The following is a 15,220-nucleotide window of genomic DNA, read 5'->3' on the forward strand; positions in this document are numbered from 1 at the left end:
ATTTTACCCAGAGCACAGAAAATTTAAAGTTACATTGTTTTGCTATTTTGATCATTAAAATTATTCCACAAATAACTTCTCTAACATATTTTAATACTAGTAAAGCCCAAACTGCTAAACTGATTAACAAATATAACTTTATGAAGGCGAAAAAATATATATACAATTAAAAAGTACATCTCCTTAAATATATCAGATGGCCCTGTTGAAGAACAAAAAAAGGTCTAGTTGGTCAGGATGATTGACAAAACAACGTCTCAGGGTCACAAGGTCACAGCCTCCCCAGGCCCCTATGGACATTCTCAGCCAGCATACTGTTGTGGTGTTAATCCAATTGCAGCTCCACTTCAAGAGGGTCTTCAGAAATCTTCTCTCTTCAGCACCACAGTCAGTTGCACAAGACTTGACCAGGGTGCATGGCAAAGGGCATCACTGGACAAAAAAAAGAAAACAGCAAAAAAAAACAATGGTTATTATCTGGTGTAAATCTTTCAAAGTGTATGCAGTTCCACTCATAAACCAGAAGTAAATCATAAACTGATAGAAGTGGGAATTAAGCAGAGGTGAAGTTTAAAAATGGAGTTTTAAAAGTATTTTTGAAAGGTTTTTCATTTATAGCCGGCATTCTGTATTTTTGGTATACATGTACAAGCTGCTTCACCAGTTCTTTCATAAGCTAATTAGTGGTTGTGGATTAAAGATTACACTGAGGAGTGCTGGGGGAGAGACAGTACCAAATACTGGAAGGGACTAAATTGTTCAGAGCTTTTTATGTAATGAATAGTATAGTACTTTAAAATCAATTGTGAAGGAGACAGCCATCCAGTTTATTCAAGCTAAGGTCAAGTAAATGAGCTTGGAATATGGAGAAAAACAAAATGTAAACAAAACAAGATACATTACCCCAGAATACTTGGCAATGACGCAGTAGATTCAGACCCAAGACTCAAATGAAGGATTCTGGAAGCACTGGGCAGTAGCATCATCTTCTATTCCAACAGATATCACAGCATTCCCTCCTTCTTTAATTGCTGCCCTATCTTTCGGTTAAATTCTTCCACTTCACTAAGGCAAGTAAATTATAAATATAATAAACAAGAAATATTTAAACACTTACTTCAAACATTCATAGACTTGACTTTTACCTGATACTGTATTCTGGGCCACCAAGAAATAAGTCTTCTGCCTCCTGTCCTGATACACCCTGTAGAGCAGCCAGGGCACGGATGATGGACTATCCAAAATTAAGAAAGAAACAGAATACAAAAGTTGCTTGCATGTAACTGAAATATGACCACATCACATTATAAGTGAAGGCATACACCAATTACCCAGTAACAAAGCATAATACCCCTAAGAATGTGTGCTTTATTTTGCAAATGAAACAGCCTGGTTTTGTTTCTATTGAAACTCATACAATGAGAAAAACACAAGTTACTGGGATTGCGAGGATTCACACACACACTAAGATATTGTGGTCTAATGTTGGGGAGTTGCATAAGAAAAAACACATTTTAACATTCGTTAGTGGATACCAATTTACTTCTCTCTTTAAAAGAATTGTAAAATTTAGACACCTGATCTGAGATACATCTAGGCAGTTCAGTTTTTCATATTCCCAAAAACAGAAAACCTACTAATCCATTAATCAAGTATAAATCAGTAAATAACAGGAAAGTCCACCTGAGCAGTTTTTTTAATAACACAATTTATTAAAAGTTTTGCATATTTCAAAATATTCATGCGCGTTCATTGAAATCAACAGCCTATTTAAAACGGTAAATTTTGTAACATTCCAATTATAAAACAAAACGTCAGATAATCCTAAATATATCTAGATTATATTACAGTATATACTGTATTCTCAAAAATTGAAAAGCATTCAATAAACATTACATACAGTACCTTTAATCATAAAATTCACGGACACACGTCGTATTTCACTTCGCTTTCTGACCGTTAAATTGTTGCTAAATTCTTCCCGTAAAAGATATTCTTTCAAGTCGTTGTAAAATTGAAAAGTCTTCATTTTTTCAAGAAGTGAAAAATATTCTTCTGCCATTAGAAAAAATCAATATGCTCCTATTCTTTACAGCGTTCTTCTTTCTCCTTCTCACTCGAATGGCGGAAGTTCTATTTGTTAATGCAGACCGAGAAATTAAAATCCCGTGGTAACTTTTTTTCTCGTGTGTCGTAAAACATTCGACATGCGCAGAACAAATCGGGCGCAGAACAAATCGGGCAGCGTCGTGAAATGAATTTTAATTAAGCAGAGAGCGCGTGCGCGAGACAAATCGGATGGGGACTCATGTCGCAAAGTAAAAAAAACGCAGATCGTGCAGGGTCGTACTAGTTAAGCTCTGCGCATGCATGCGCATGCGCGCGCAAATCGGGTAGGCACCGCAGATCGGGTAGCGACAGGGAGTAAAAGGAAGGAAAGGGAGAATGGGAGGTAGCAGGTAACAGGAAGCAGGTAGGTAGGTAGGTAGGGAGAGAGAGAGAGAGAGATAGAGAGAGAGAGAAGGCTCGTATTAGAGAAAGCAGGCAGCAGGGAAGAGAGCCCACGTGGGGAGTGTTTGGCCGACACTCAGTGGGGCTGAGAAAGCGGTCGCTCCAGCTGAGCGACTAAGTAGCTGGAGTGACCAGTGGAGGAATAGACTTGACCGTAGAAGGCAGCGGGAGTTGATGAGGCTTTGGACTGGTGTAGCCTCAGTGTGAGCGCCTTGGCCGCTGGGGAATGATCCAAAGTCTTGGTCCGGTTGGGAGCTCGACGAAGCCAAGGAACGGAGGGCTACCAGACTAGGTTGAAGGGCAGCTGATCTTGCAGGTAGGCGACTCTCCTGTAGAGCAGACCAGATGGGCGTAGCTGGGGAGCCGCCATGGAAGCAGAAGACACTGGGCTTGTGGTTTTAACATTACTTCCTGTGACATTTTACCTCGTGGTTTTTAGAAGAGTTTTTCTATTTATTGATTTTAACCTTCACGTTTCATTTTATGGATTATTTATTTAATGAAGACATTTGAATGAACTGCACAGCACTTTATTACACAGCACTGATTGTTTTGATTGTTCTTTGAATAAAAGCACTTTGCACATTTAATACATCATCCCCTTGCTCAATTGTTTATTGACTCACTGTCTAGCTCATCAGTGACATTACCGACGGTGTTGGGTTCAAGGGCTCCCTAAAAGCCGATGGGAGCATGGAGCAGAACCTGCAATGTGTCAGATTCTCTGGTAGGCAAATAAGTTTATCTATTTAAATGGGGACTTGCCACATTGAAACACTTCCAGTTCAGTGAAGATAAGGACTGTGGTTTTCATATTCTTGGTATTTGCTTTTTCTGTTTTTCATCTTTTGATCTATATTGGAACTGTCATAGGGAGGGTGTTTTTTTTTGTGGTTATCCTGCAAGAATATTGAATTTGTGTACTTCAATACATTACTGTTTTTCATTATGTTGAATGTATTAGCTTTCTGGAATGTACTAATTTATGGCTTAATATTTGCTTGAATTCCTTAATCTTTTTTAGTAAAACACATATTGGCATTGATTGTCCTTTATATGAATTAGTGATAATTTCCAGGTTAGCTAAGTGCGCTAAGGTTGTTACATTTTAAATGTCACTTAAGTTTACACTTGTGAAGTATAAAAGACACAGAAACTGATTAAGGGTTGGGGAAACCTTCCCCGTATAGTGTGTACTGCTCAGGCAAAGAATTAGCACTGAGGTACTGGTCGTATGCATACAAAAGTACACGTCAGACAATAAACAGTTGCCAGAGGGAGTTTTTATGGAGTGGAACTGGAAGAAGTACAGTCATAGGGAAAATGAGGGTGAAGGAGGTGAGGCGGGATGAAGGTGACGTCAGAATAGGAAGCCGGACGTGAAGACATCAGTGAGGGACCGGAAATAAAGTCATCACGGGGGAACTGTAGGTTGACAAAGAAGCATCTATTTATGTTTTGCCGGACTTCGTATCTTCATTTTTTCTGGTGAGAAAGAGAGAAAGGCGTTAATGCGCTGTCTAGTAGTCCCCTCCTGCAGTTTTCCACACTCTATCGAGCCCGTTGGCTGCCCCCTAATCACTCGTGTGTGACACGCTGTACATGTTCAGTTAAAATGTGCAGGCACATTTTGGCTTGCAGAGTTTTGAAACTGCTAAGGTATTTAGATAAGTGCTCAGGTTTCATTTTACATTCAATTTTGCAATTGCAAAACTCAAACAAATACATATTTAGGAAAAACAGAACTGGTGAAGAAATTATAATTTTTTTCATTTTTTCTGTGCCTATTTTGTGTATATTATTGATTTTAAACTAATCCTTTTAATTTTGTATAGTTTTTTCAGAAATAATATTTTTTAAATCTATGATTTTGCTTGGTGTTCTGATGTACTGTATCATGGGACTATTGTATTATTTAAAATACCAGAAATACCTAAATACCAAATCCAAAAAAATAAAGTCTCAAACAAACTCAAATGTCATAACAGGAGTACTATAGTTTTGTTTGTAAGCACTTTCTGGTATCCATTACAAGGCATTTTCTTTGTCCAGAGGGTAAAGTTCAGGCACTGTTACCGGTGTTCCCAGAAGGAGGGGTTTCATCTCGCAGGGCACCCTGGATAGCATCGAGAGGAGTCGCAGCGCATGGCTCAATGGTAATTCTGGTCTGTACAGGGAACTGAGAAGGGTGTCTGCAAGGGCTCTGAGGGCAGATAAAGAGGTGTTTGTTAGAGGAATCTGTGAGCAAAGCAAGTGACACACCATCTGTGGCCTAGCGACCCACATCCTGCTTACAGAGGAATCGAAGCATTGCATACATCTGAATCTGTTTGTCGGAGATTCGCAGTCAGGGCGGCTAATGGAATGGTCCTTACAGCTGACACTGCAGTTGTGACCCTCTGGGTTGGCTGCTTTGAGCAGTTGTTCAAAGCTGATCCTCCGGCTAGGCTGTTGGATATCTCTGGGTTCACGGTTCTTGAGACTGATCCTCCAATAAGCTGTGAACCACCCAATCTCACTGAGATTGCACAGGTTATGAACCAGCTGAGTGGGGGAAAGGCTCCAGGGATCTGTGGTATCCGTGGTGAACTTCTCCAGGCTGGTGGTAAGGCTGTCCTCCTGGCATTGCAAGCAATCTTTGCTTCCATTTGGGAGACTGGCATCATCCCAACTGACTGGAAAATGGGACTTGCCGTCCCTATCTGGAAAGGGAAGGGTGATCGCCTGGATTGCAGCAACTACAGGGGAATAACAATGCTCTCGGTGCCGGGTAAGGTCCTTGCTAGGGTCATCCTCAATAGGATCTGTGATCACTTGCTCAACTATCAACGACCGGAACAGTCTGGTTTTACACCTAAGAAGTCTACCATCGACCACATCCTGGCACCGAGCATTTTCACGAAGTGCAAATGCGAATATCAGCAGAGTTTCTTTGCAGCCTTTGTTGATTTTCGTAAAGGGTTCATAAAGCAGTGCACAGTGGATGCAAAACCTCTGTGTTTTTCCCAGTTGACTCTGGGGTTCGTCAGGGGTGTGTTCTTGCTCCTACTCTGTTCAATGCTTGTATGGATTGGGTGTTGGGCGAGCGGGTCCAGCGGCTGTGGGGCATCTGTTGGTGAAGAAAGATTCATGGATCTTGACTTTGCTGACGATGCTGTGATCTTCCCGGAGTCAATGGAGGCTCTGATCGGGGTGCTCAAGAGACTGAATGAGGAGTCTGAGTGTCTGGGCTTGCGAGTGTCCTGGATAAAAACCAAGATCCAGGCCTTTAATGACCTCTTAGGCACAGCCATCAACAGTGTGTCTATTTGCGGAGAGAGTGTTGATCTTGTTGAGAGGCTTACTTACCTTGGCAGTGACATTCATGTCTCTGATGACTCTTCCTATGAAGTCAGTAGATGGATTGGGAGAGCATGGGGGGTCATGAGGTCGCTGGAAAGGGATGTGTGGCGCTCCCTATATCTATGCAAAAGGACGAAGGTCCAAGTCTTTAGAGTCCTGGTGCTTCCTGTCATGCTATATGGTTGCGAGACATGGACGCTATCCAGTGACCTGAGACAAAGACTGGACTCCTTTTGTACTGTGTCTCTCCGGAAAATCCTTGGGTACTGTTGGTTTGACTTTGTGTCGAATGAGCGGTTGCTCATGGAGTCCCGAATGAGGCACATTACCTGCATTGTGAAGGAGCGTCAGTTACGGCACTATGGCCATGTGGTGTGTTTCCCCAAGGGTGATCTGGCTCGTAAGATCCTCATTGTTGGGGACCTGAGTGGCTGGACAAGGCCAAGGGGTCGCCTATGTAACACTTGGCTGCGGCAGATAGAGGGTCATTTCCGGAGGGTGGGACTGGACCGCATGTCTGCCTGGGTGGTTGCTGAGTTGTTTCGTCATGTAGTGGGTGTGACAACGCACTATACTAGTGTATGCTCCCCAACTTGACTTGACTTGACTGTTAAAGAGGGGATTTACCATATTTTATACAGGCAGGCTGATGACATCACATGTCACATGGATTCCATGTCACATGACAAGCAACAGCTGTTGTTGCTAGGCACCACCCATGGAAAATAAAGCACAAAATAACAGTAAATGACAGTGATAATGTCACAAAACTAAGTAATAAATAAATCTGTATCTTTAATCCAGGGTAATGCCTATAGAGAAAATAGACAGGAAAGTCATTCTTCTGTATTAGAATTAGCTACATCTCCTATTTATGTTTCCTTAAATTTAGTCCAGAGGAGTTCAGACGACAAATTAAAACTGGAGGCATGAATGTTTCCCATGTTTAATTTGCCAGCCAGGCCTGGTTTCTGCTTTCACCTCTAATCTACCATAATAGGCTCCGGCAACTTGCGATTCTCTAATAAAAAAGCAAGATCAGTAAATGGATATATAGATGACAGAACTGTAGCCTTATTTATGTTATATCTGCTGGTTGAACAAGTCAGTGTTTTTTTACAAAAAAAAATTGAAAATAAACAATTAAACATCATGGAAAATTTACAATGGATTGAAAAGGTAAACTCAATTTATGAAAGCTGTCCAGCTAATGGATAAAGAGGCATAAGCATTGTATTACTAATAGTTTTAATAATGAGAGCAGTAACTTACCAGTACAACTTCAGGAAACCAAGCATCTCATAACCTTGGCATTTAAAACAAAGGGAACAATACAGCAAACTTAAAGCAAGGTTATTGCCAACAAAAAAAAGAAAAAATGTATTGACAAAAGAAAAATTCTTTGTGGATTACTGAGAATGAATAAAAAAAATTCTAAAAATGATATTTTTTCACAGACTTAAAGATCTTCAGGTCAGTTTAGGCTTGAGGACAACAAGAAACTAATCGAGCACTGAAGATAACAAAGGAGTCAGATTTAATAATTGACCAGATGGTGGAGCAGTGTTCCTCTTATATTTTAGAGACACGCATGTCACTTTAGCTAATAGCTCTACAATGGCCCTGTGGCAATGAGTGTTGATGGGTATGTGGTGAATTTCAGTGACTTGCTGATATCCTGGATGATAATGTAATCTAATACAGTCATCCCTCACCTATCGCGGGGGTTACGTTCCAGAGACCCCCGCGATAGGTGAAAATCCGCGAAGTAGCGACCTATATTTATTTTATTATTTATACATATTTTAAGGCTTTATAAACCCTTCCCACACTCTTATAAACCTTTCTCACTCTCTTGTTAACCTTTCCCACACTCTTATAAACACTTCCTATGCTCTTAAACACTTTCTACATTCTTAAACACCGCAGACCAACACTGCACACTGCACGCAGCGATCAGACGTTAATGTGTCTGCACTCGCTTTGTGAAGGGGGCAGCTGAACTCACGCTGAGCAGAAATGGACTTTGTGCTGCTTCTGCCAAAATGCCTGCTTGTCGCTCTGCGCGTTTGGAAGGAGGAGGAGGAGTGGGGGTGTGTGAGGGCTGAACGCGCGTTCGCTCAAACCCCCATCCCCGGAGGTGCAGTTCGCTCCTGCCACTTCGCATTGTCAAGGGGGTTGGGAGCTGAATGAATGCTAAGGAGAAGTGGACTTTGTGCTGGCTTTGTGCTGCTTGTCGCTCTGCGTGTCAATAATTTAAAAGCCTGTACATCACCTATTTTCCTGTCTCACTATCTTGTCTTGCATGAAGTTAAAATGTTTTATAATAGTGAGATGTTACTCATATCCTTAGCCCGACATCCACATATCATATGTGTTAACAAAGTGTGTTTTTTAAGTTTACATGTGTTTAAAGCATGTGGGATGGGTATTTTAAGGCTTAAACTATAAAAATGTTTATTTATATGGTCTTTCTATATCGCGGATTTTCTCCTGTTGCTGATGGGTCTGGAACATAACTTCTGCGATAGGCGGGCAATCACTTGTATTTAAAAACCTGCGAAGTCGTGAATCCGCGAAAAGTGAACCGCGAAGTAGCGAGGGATTACTGTACAGGACTAAGTTGGTCAATAAAATTAAAAAATCAGATAAATGGAGAAAGACTAGACTATTTCTCCATGTTTCCATCTGATAATAGAGTCCTAAAAGCAAACCTTTGATACCGTGGAGTAGGAAGTAAAATTCTTGACATAATACACCCTAGCCTACAGCTAAGCTTCAAATTAATGCTTCAGATTTACAGATAGGGTGTGACAAGCTAATCCATAGCATATTCAACATTTAAATATGTATGTATTAAATGTACTTATATAATAATGTTCACTATCTTGCAGTACCAAATGTTTTATCATTAGGAAAATGTTTCCTTCAGAAAACATTAACCCCTTGAACTGATTCTTTTACTGTTAAATGCTACACCTCTGTTTTCTACTACTGTTTGTCTGTTCTTACTAACATTTAAAAATATACAGCTCACAGTTGAGGTGCACTTGCACCCAGAACTATGGTCCACTGGCTTCAGAATTCACCCAGGCATGACTGTCACTGTAGATTATTTCTTACACCCATAATTGACCCAGGTAAGAAAAACCCTTCTTCTGCGGTAAAACCGAACAAAATATACAATCAGGAAAATAGGCTTAATAAGTTTTAATCTTTAAATATTATCATCAAATGTCTTGTGCCAAAAACAAAATCAAAATAGAAGTATGCCTATCGAAACCATACAACCTGATAGTGTTAGATGTGTAGTCTCTGAGGCAGTGCTTTCATCTTGTAGACACAATGAAGTCTCCCTTCTTTCTGGTCAGCTCCTACTTGTCTGGTCTCTACTGGGTCTGCACTCTTTTTAGTCAGTTCGTTCTCTGACTTTATAGAGTTTACTTCCTTTATCCCATGGAACAGTGCGCTCACCCCTCCAGTCTTTCTTCCAGAGGAAAGGGCTTATGCATCTAAAGTTTCCTTGTCTGCAAAATTTGAAGCTCATAACCACTCAGAAACAGAAAAAATGCAGCATACTTGTGTTCCTTTCATTCAGATGGAATGCCTCTAACCCTCCACCAAAAATGGCATACCCCAGAGCAGAACACAACAGAAGTTCTTATTAGCAAAAGCATTCTTGAAAGCCCTGGTGGGCTTTATAGCGAAATAGCGAAACAGCTTGAAAAATGATAAAACACAGCTGTTCTTATTAAAGAAACATGCTAGACTTATAAAGCCTCAGAGTCTTTTTATATTTGCACTTAGTATATTTGCTTACTATCAGAGAGGTGATTCTTTCTTTTAAATAGCCAACTCAAACTCATTTTTAAGGACATTTAACAATCAATTACCCCATAAAATTCCACATATTACAATTACGCAGCAAACAATAGGAAGAAATTCTGTTTTGTGCACCCATTAACCACAATTAATTTCTTTTCATTTCTGAGCATTTTTACTCCCCATTACACTATAACAAACAATATCAATAGTTTATTTTCATGTTTATTATTGCTGCAGACTGTGAATTGAAAGCATTTTTAATTTTGTACACTATTAACTTCCATAACCATTTATGGTTGCCATTGTATCTCATACATGTATGTGAATTTCCCCTTGGGATTAATAAAGTATCTATCTATCTATCTATCTATCTATCTATCTATCTATCTATCTATCTATCTATCTATCTATCTATCTATCTATCTATCTATCTATCTCTGATTTCCTTATTAATGTTGATGTCACTGTTTAAATATTGTGCTTTGTTTATTTCATAACATGATCATACATCTGAATTCTATCTTCTTCTAGTTTGCTAATTTCTGTTAAATCTAGAGTCTCTAATTTTTCATGTTTCATGAAAAGCAGAAAAACACTGCCAACAAGTTAGTGTACTGTAAAGAGGAGACTTTGTGCAGCAAGCTTGACAGGATGAGTGTCAGTAAGAAAGCCATTCCTTAAAGGACAAAATAAGCCCTTGAAATACCAGCTGAGGGCTACTGCATTAGTCTTATCTAATCATTAAGGGTGTCAGGTTTGTGAAACGATGGTTCCTCAGTGTGTGACGCCTACTGTCAAACGTGGAGCAGGAAGTGCGATGGTCTGGGGTTTTTTTGCTGGACACAGAGTTGGTGACTTGCACAGAGTGACTGGTTTTCTGTGTATTATGTCAGCAAAAGGTGGCTACTGTGATGAATCAAAACTTAGAATAAAAGTTTGTACACTTAATGATTCCTTGACTTATTTTTTTTATTTGACATTGTTTATTTGTTCTATGCCTTGATTTCATGAAACTTTAAGACATTAAACTGCATGTATTTTTATAAAAAATGAAAAAAACTGAGGTGTTGTAAAACTTTTGACCAGTAGTGTATATGTTACAGGCTGTGTATAATTTCATTTTATATATTTATTGTGTTACTGATTATTTCTTTCCTTTTTATTAAGAATGTTAATAAGAAGCATTTTTAGTGTGAGTAATGCTTGAGGAATATCTTTTATATTCTTTTATTTCTTGAGAATGAAATGTTTGCGTACTTCCAAGTTCACCTGGACAGTAGTCCTCTCTAAAGCAGTTCAAAATTGTCACCTCTTCGTGCTATTCAGGAATTAGAGGAGCCATATTGAGTAGATATTAAGCCCTGATTATTGGTAAAATCTGTAATTCAATGATATGATAATGGTAATTCATTTTGTTTGCCATATATAATTTCTTGTATTAGGAATTTTATCATTTTTCACATAACCCAACTGACTTTTCAGATAGAAAGGGAGAGAGAAGCTTGGGGTCAGAGTGCAGTGTCAGCTATCTCTTTGCGTGCCTGGAGCAGGTTAAATACCTTGCTCAAGTGCCCAATGGAGTAACGTTTCTTCTGACACTGCTGGCATTCTAACTGGCAACCTTTCATTTACTAGCAAATATCCTTTATCCAGAGAGTCATCCACAGACACAAAAGAGACATAAATAATATAAGCTGGGGAAAAAACAGAAGGCAACAAAATTTCAAAATACTAAAGAAAAGCAGAATCCATAGTCACATAAAAAATCTAAGGCACTAAATATTAAATAAAACTAATCAGCTTTTGCAAAGATAGTCACACACAATGGCAAAGCAATTAGCTCTACTCATAAGTTCTCTTTTTTTTCTTGCTCCTCCCTAACTGAAGAACAGCAAACACATATAAAATGAGAGACCACAACAAAGCCAGTGCCCTCCATAATACACAGTATCTATGATGATACACTAAATTCTTTCTTTCTCAGGACCTCACCAGCCTGGGTAAAGGCTCAATGAACAGAAATTCAGAAATCATGATTGTGGCTGGCACTGTTCATCTATAGCCAGGTTGCAATGGTGTCAATGAGTCCAGCTTCAAGCAAAGGTTCCTTTAACTGCTACAGTCCCATATAAAATAAAAACTCTGAAACACCAAATGCAAGAAAGTTGGACTTCAAAATTAGATCAAGATGAAGGAGTTTTAAACAGCAATTAATATGAGCAATGCACACTTTTTGTAGAATAAACTGGACAGGTCAAGAGCATTCCGAATGATGCCGTGACAGCTCTTGGGAAAGCTGTCTAATGTGTTTGACTGAGATGTGTTTCATGAATACCTACTTGGATACTGACATTAAAATAGGTGGATTTGGATTTGGATATTAAGAAAGGAACTTGGCTTCGACTAAGTAGATGAGTGGTGGGAGTCAGTTTACACAACAATAAACAATGTGCTTTATCTTTCAGAGAGCACATTTGCATTGTGAATATTGCACTACAATCTGTTACAATTGCCTATGCTGTTTTTCACATGGGCTTTAATCATTAATCATATTTCTTTTACAGTAGTTTATGTTCCATAATGGCAAACTGAAAAGATCTGTGGAGCTATACAAAAATAGGAAACAAAACCACTTAGCTTCTTTAACCTAATGATGGATGATTTCAATTTATATGTTAACTGGAATGCTACCATTAGTGTGTTAAAATTAACACTAGAGGGGACAACATACTTGACAAATGTTATGGAAACATCTACAAGTACGGTGAGTTCAAATTCCATCACAGAGCGGATAGTGCCTAACCATTATTATTCACTCCCAGAAAGTAAAACAAACAAACAAAAAAATATCCATGTGTTTAATTAAGAACTTGACCAGTGAGAACATAGCTGAGCTATGGGGTTATTTTTCCCTGCACTGATGTGCTGATATCCTCACAGTCAATAAATTTTGGTCACTTATACTGTCTGTAAGTATTGGACTGTGTGTAAGTGATCCCTAAAAGAGAAAACCCAAATAAGAAGCCATGGATCACCGGTGACATTAAAGCACTGCTTTCAGATGAATAGCATGCACTCCAGTCAATAAAGAAGAAGAAAATTGGGTTTTACAGCAAAGAAAGTATTAAAGAAAATAAGATGACATATTGGGAAAAATCAAGAGATGGTTCAATGATAACAATCTAAAGCTGATGTGGAAAAATCTAACAAATATGTTAGGAATGGGTTAAAAAAGAACAGCTTTTCACTAATGAACTACATTACATTGTATGCATTATTTGAAACCAATTATTTCAGTGCACAAAATGAACAAGTCAGGGCAATGCTTTGTAAAAATGCCAGAAATGGTACTGGGATGGAGGTCAACACAGCTGAAGTGGAGAAATCTCTGTGCCAAGTCAAAAACAACAGAGCAGTGGGGCCAGATGGCAGATCAGGATGGCTCCTGAAGGTCTGTTTCAAGCAACTCTCTGGAGTTTTTCATTGTTTCGTTAACTGGTCTTTGAGCTGTGGTATTGTGCCAGAGCTGCGGAAACAGTTAATCATTACCAGGTTCAGAAGGTTTCCAGATGAAGCAGTCTGAATGACTAGATGCCAATAGCCTTGACCTCCATAATATGAAATGCCTTGAACATCCATCCATCCATCCATTATCCAACCTGCTATATCTTAACTACAGGGTCACGGGGGTCTGCTGGAGCCAATCCCAGCCAACACAGGGTGCAAGGCAGGAAACAAACCCTGGGCAGGGCGAGAGCCCACCGCAGATGCCTTGAACACTTGGTCCAAAATATCTTAGTGGTGCAGACTAACCCCTTTCAAGATAGCCACCAATTTAATTACCTTGCAAACAGAGGTGTTGAGGATTCACTGCTTGTTATCTTGCACAAAATCTGTGCTTTTCTTGATAAACCTGGCTTCCTTTATCAGAGCACTATTTCTGGATTTTTTGTTAAATACTATAAGGTTATTAATACTAGAAACTGAACAATATGAATATAAATCCATACATTACATTATAGATTCAGGACTCTTTTTAAAAATTGTTCTTAAAGAACTGAGAGCATTGAATACTTTTTCAAAGGTCATTTGTACCCATTAATCACCTCATCAAGGCTTTATGTTGTGTAGTTTATTATTTATATTCTGTACCAGTGATCTAAGAGACAACAATGATCATTGTTATATTATCAAGTGGTAGGGCATATACTGTATCTGGGGAGAATGATGGTCATTACTTCAATTAAGTGGACAGTTTAGTAAGTAGGCACAATAATAGCAATATTTTCTCTTAATGTGAAAAAAAAAACTAGAGAAATGTTATGTAACATTTATTTGTAACTTTTGAAAGCAAAACTCAATATGTTCATCCATCACTCAGGAATTCACATTAATTAGAAGCTAAACTGGAATAAAACTGCATAAAATATCTGTCCTAAGTGCAGTCAGTCAATTCAGATTACAGATCACTTTATTTCCTTTTATCCAGTTTGTTATTACTTTCACCTACACTACTTCGTGAAGTAGTTTCTACAAATTATAGTGTAACAAATCTCCAGAAAGTTACTAAACATGAAGCCCCAATTATTGGAAATCATCTTAGCTGATGACAGGCAAACATCACATGCAAAACTTCCCTTCAGCAAATTGGAGAGGATAGTCGATTTAAAGACTCACATTGCTGCTGCAGGAATTCCTTTTTCCCCATTGTCATTGAGCTTATTAACAAAAAACATCACATGTAATTATACAGTTTTAGACAGAAATGTATATTTTATGTATGATGAATGTCTAGGTAAAAATATATTGTCAAACTGTTGAAATAAGATATAAAAGTATAGTTTTAAGTAATATAAATATATCTGTTTTATGAAATGTTTAGTCTGTTGTCTCCATTTTTTACTTTTTTTTTTGTAAACATAACTAAATTAAAATCTTAAACTTCAAATTCCATGCCAGTATCATATTAGCAGAACTTACACAGATTAAAGTATGACACGTAGAAGCAACACCATTCTATAGATTTAGCAATGTCTCACATTGCATCTAAGCAGTGGAAGATACTGTTAATTTCTAATGAATCCAGATAATCATAAACTGTAGAATTTTCATCAGACAAAGTAATGATGATTGATCATTGCCAACTTTCAGGCAGATGAAAAAGAGCTTTCATAAATGAATACTGACATTGAGGAGGCATGTTATGACAGTGTAGAATTACCAGGAATACACTGTATGACCAGACTGGAGAGCAGTGGTTTGCTCTCAGCTCCTGTATTGCATTTCTGGTACTTCCAGAGCAACACTGAAGTTGTCTTTCTAGGACAGTCACTCGGCCTCTAAAATAATGTGGTTAAGTTTCAGCTAGTGTTCTTGTTCTAGTGCCATGTTTATGTCTATCTTATTTATTTTTGATTCCTTGGTTTATGTTACTGTTGTTGATTATGTATTTTCCTTATGTTTAAGAGTCTTGTTCTATTTACCATGTGCTTTATCAGTGGTTCCCCAAGAGGGGGGCCACCTGCCCATCAGCACAGGAGAC

The 15,220-nt window shown here is 38.6% G+C and overlaps 1 long non-coding RNA gene across 1 annotated transcript; it reads right to left on the minus strand.

Annotated features, from left to right (window-relative positions):
* Window positions 1–687: 687 nt before the first annotated feature.
* On the minus strand, window positions 688–1,929 carry LOC127527336 (uncharacterized). The gene is made up of 3 exons (XR_007934633.1): window positions 1,906–1,929; window positions 1,146–1,234; window positions 688–1,065 (listed from the first exon to the last, which is right to left on the minus strand). It is a non-coding gene; the product is annotated as an uncharacterized LOC127527336 (long non-coding RNA).
* Window positions 1,930–15,220: the final 13,291 nt, after the last annotated feature.

Source organism: Erpetoichthys calabaricus, chromosome 4, assembly GCF_900747795.2.
Source record: "Erpetoichthys calabaricus chromosome 4, fErpCal1.3, whole genome shotgun sequence".
NCBI lineage: Eukaryota > Metazoa > Chordata > Cladistia > Polypteriformes > Polypteridae > Erpetoichthys > Erpetoichthys calabaricus.